The following is a 4,454-nucleotide window of genomic DNA, read 5'->3' on the forward strand; positions in this document are numbered from 1 at the left end:
CTTTAATGTCGCCGCTTCAAAGTCCAGAACGCCACAAAACCCACTTCTGCCGATGTGGAGCAGAACCTGCCTGCTGTATGTTAAGCAACTATGTACCGTAATTTCCGGACTATAAGTCGCGTTTTTTTTCATAGTTTGGGTGGGGGGGGGGGGGGGGGGGGCGACTTATACTCAGGCGCGACTTATATATGTTTTTTTTTCACAAATTTTTACTTGATCATTAAGACATCAAAGTCAAAGTCAAAGTCAAAGTCAGCTTTATTGTCAATTTCTCCACATGCCAAAGACACACAAAGAAACCGAAATTTCGTTCCCCCCTATCCCACGGTGACAAGACATGGCTCACAACAGACAAACAAGTAAACAAGTATAACAAAAGTGTGCTGAATAAATAATGAATAAATAACACAACAATAAATAAATAAATAAGAGGAGCAGAAAAAAAAGGAGCAAGTGCGCGTACAGCAGACATTCCCGAAAATAGCGCAACAGTGCCGTACGCTACGCAGAAGGGGGTAGCGAGTTCAGGGCCCTAACAGCCTGGAGAAAGAAGCTGTTGGCGAGTCTGGTGGTGCGGGAGCGCAGGCTCCTGTACCTCTTCCCAGAGGGCAGAAGGTCAAACAAAGAGTGAGCCGGGTGACTCACATCTCTGGCAATCGAGGTTGCCTTGCGGGTGAGATGGGAGGTGTAAATGTCTTTCAGGGAGGGGAGCGAAGCACCAATAATCTTACCAGCCGTATTCACTATGCGCTGCAGGGCCTTCAAGTTCTGTTCAGTGCAGTTACCACCCCACACAGCGATGCAACTGGTGAGGACGCTCTCAATGGTCCCACGGTAGAATGTAGACAGGACTGCCTGAGGAGCACATGCACGCCTGAGCTTCCGCAGGAAGTACAGGCGGCGCTGAGCTTTCTTTGCCAGTGACGAGGTGTTTGCGGACCAGGAGAGGTCCTCACTGATGTGCACCCCCAGGAACTTGGTGCAGCTCACCCTCTCCACCACAGCACCGTCAATGATCAGCGGCAGGTGTGTTGTGTGACCCTTCCGGAAGTCAACAATGATTTCCTTGGTCTTCTTGACGTTCAGCAGGAGGTTGTTGTCCCTGCATCACGTGGTCAGAAGGTCAACTTCCGACCTGTACCGAGTCTCGTCGCCATTCGTGATGAGACCCACCACTTACTTACTTACAAATATAGTTGACCACTTCCCTTGTTATTTTTAGTATAGTTGATCACTTCACATACTTTTATATCTTTATCTTGATCATATTCAAAACATAAAAAATAGTTGGCCGTGACTCATCAACTGGGTGGGCTTAAGAAAAATGGCACCAAAAAGAAACTCATATTTTGCAGGTTACAAACTTCAAGTTGTAAAATATGCAGCTGAAAACAGTAATCGAGCAACAGAAAGAAAGTTTGGAGAACCGTGATGTACCAAGGGATTACTATTTCAAGTGACGTCAGTGGCACGGCGCGGTGGTTGTTTACATAAAGGACAAACGTACCCACGTAAGGACTACCGGCATCATTAGCGGTGATCATTTCTAAGTCACACGGAGGACAAAGTGTTTGAAGGAATTAAGGATTTGGAGTGACATAGAAGGTTTGAAAAACTATTACTTGTATGGCTTCTACGCACGCCCGGTCCTACTCTACTGAGTCGGGGGCCGGCGCTCGGCCGAGTGGCTGTCCGCGAACGGTGCATGGGGCTCGGACATGGCCATTACGCACGCCCGGTCCTATGCCATGGAGCTCTCGTGTCTGGAAGTCCACGCCGCCACACGCTTGGAAGTTTGTTTTGTTTAACAAAGAGCCATTTACCAAACCCACGTCTATCCTTGTACTTTGTTAACGCTACAATATAGTTATATACTAGATCTGTGGAATAAAGATGAGGCTGACGTCAGGACGCACACGCGGCGATGTTGACAAAGGACGAGGAATTTGATCGATGGATTTAATGGATTTAAAGTGCACGGATGGTTTGATAATATTATTGCTTATATTATAGTTATTTGAAATATAGTTTATCTATCGTTATATGAGCCTGTGGAATATTTTGAAGTGCAAGCGCCCTCAGCCTTTGTTGACAAAGAACGATCGATGGATTTAATGAATTGGAGTGACACCGATGATTTTAGAAACGTGTTATTCATGTAATCATTTTCTTTAATAGCTCTATGTTACGTCAGGCCCATTCTCAGCTCTTCGTTTGTGTTTGTCACGTTAGCATACCTATCGTTTAGCCTGTTGCTATCGTATCGAACGATCGACGGATTTAATGAATTGGAGTGACACCGATGGTTTTATAAACATGTTATTTATGTAATAGTTGTCCTAAATCACTCTATATGTTACGTCAGGCCCGTTCTCAGCTCCTCGTTTGTGTTTGTCACGTTAGCATATCTATCGTTTAGCCTGTTGCTATCGTATCGAACGATCGATGGATTTAATGAATTGGAGTGACACCAATGGTTTTATAAACATGTTATTCATGTAATAGTTGTCCTTAATCACTCTATATGTTACGTCAGGCCCGTTCTCAGCTCTTTGTTTGTGTTTGTCACGTTAGCATACCTATCGTTTAGCCTGTTGTTATTATCGTTTAGCCTGTTGTTGCTCGTTCATTACTGTTTTTGGTGTGGGATTTTGTCGAATAAATTGCCCCGCAAAATGCGACTTATACTCCGGAGCGACTTATATATATTTTTTTTCACTTTTTGGGGCATTTTATGGCTGCTGCGATTCATACTCCGGAGCGATTTATAGTCCGGAAAATACGGTATGCTAATGGGTTTGGTGCCAGTCTAGACGGCGCCAAGATGGCGCCAGACGAGACGGCACCATCTTGGCTGACGCCATCTTGGATGGGGTATGGCGCAAGCCGAGGCGACGCCATCTTGGCTGGCTGGCGTCATTTTGGCTGGCTGGCGCCATTTTGGCTGGCTGGTGCCATCTTGGATGGGGACATGTATGGGGCATGTATTATAGCAGCCAGATGTTGGTGCACCTAATTTGACATTCAATAGTTAGTGGGGTCCGTTCAATAGTTTGAGTTTGTGGGGTCGTAGTCGTCTCCGAGAGTCGAGTCATTAAAGCGTCGTCACAATCATTAGCTATAGCAGAGTGTTTTCACGACCCCATAGGCTTGGCCTTTTCTCCGCCAAGTTTGAAGTTAGTTTGGGACGGATGACCATCGATCATTTTGAGAAGACAAGCTTAGCTCTGATCTGCTGAGTCGGAGTGCGCCAAATATTGTTTCGAGATGGTTAAAGGTAGGTAATGTTGCTATTTTATCAGTATAATAATAATAATACATTAGGTTTATTATAATACACTATGGTTATTTGTAAAACATAATGTAATATTTATGTAATGTCATGTAGATATCGTTTTTGCCGATGTTCATGCACCCTTTGACGACGACTTCAGTGGAGTTTATCTAACACAATCAGACTACGGTGAGTCAGCCGTTTATCTATGGTAGCAAATATAAATGCTATTAGTTTGTGATTTATTTGATGTATGTAACAGATCTCGTAGCCGCAGCCATTAGAAAAAATGAGCCGCCAACACAAGCTGATTTCGAAACACAGACTCTAGTAGATGTCTCTGGACGACATTTTGAAATACCAGAGCTGGCAGAGCCAACCGCATCAAAGCCAGCGGAACCAATCGCATCAGAGTCACATGCTACCATTGAGACCAATCAACTCATGCCCCACGCCGACCGACAGGAAGTTGTCACGAACATAGAGGTAGAGCATTCATGGACATAGAATTGGCGGACGCTTTATCTGCATACAGCGTGAACCACCCTTACGAGCCGACGAAGTTAGAGGTATTCCCTTCTCATTTTTATGTTACCGTTTGGCTAGCTATTTTTGGTATTATAACGGTTTAACTGATTTTAAATATCTACTTCCAGTTAAGCGTCGTGACACAGGGCGAGGGGTTCAAAGAGGAAGGAGGAGGAGGAGGGCAGCCGTCTACAACACGAGCCATCCAACCACCAGGGGGCCTGAGCCGGCACGCGAGGGTCATCACTATAGGAATAGTGCGGTGGTAGTTGTATCTACAAAAGTCGATTACAAGAATGTTTTAGGGTTAGACGCATCCTGACAAATTTGGCTGAATTAATATAGGTCTGTTTTTAGTTATTTTTTTACTATTCCGTGTTGCTTCTGTTGTGTTTTTTTTAATAAAGAAATATAATGGATCATTGTAACCTCTCGTCAGCGGAGTCATATTTCCTAACAAACATTGATGAAATAGATTTGCAACCATTTTGTGAAACGGTTACAAACCAAAGAAGTGATACACGAGCTAGATTTGTTGAGCATTAACTGTCAGGCAGGGAACAAGGCGGAGGACTCGGATGCAGAGTCTTTCTTTGCACTGATTTATTCCAACAAAAGATGACCAAAAAGACAACTCAAAGCGCCTCTTGCG

The 4,454-nt window shown here is 44.4% G+C and overlaps 1 long non-coding RNA gene across 1 annotated transcript; it reads left to right on the top strand.

Moving 5' to 3' along the window:
* The first annotated feature begins 205 nt into the window (after nucleotides 1-205).
* On the top strand, nucleotides 206-4,230 carry LOC125976902 (uncharacterized). The gene is made up of 3 exons (XR_007484516.2): nucleotides 206-3,463; nucleotides 3,537-3,843; nucleotides 3,931-4,230. It is a non-coding gene; the product is annotated as an uncharacterized lncRNA (long non-coding RNA).
* The last annotated feature ends 224 nt before the right edge of the window (nucleotides 4,231-4,454 follow it).

This window comes from Syngnathus scovelli, chromosome 11 (assembly GCF_024217435.2).
Source record: "Syngnathus scovelli strain Florida chromosome 11, RoL_Ssco_1.2, whole genome shotgun sequence".
Classification (NCBI taxonomy): domain Eukaryota; kingdom Metazoa; phylum Chordata; class Actinopteri; order Syngnathiformes; family Syngnathidae; genus Syngnathus; species Syngnathus scovelli.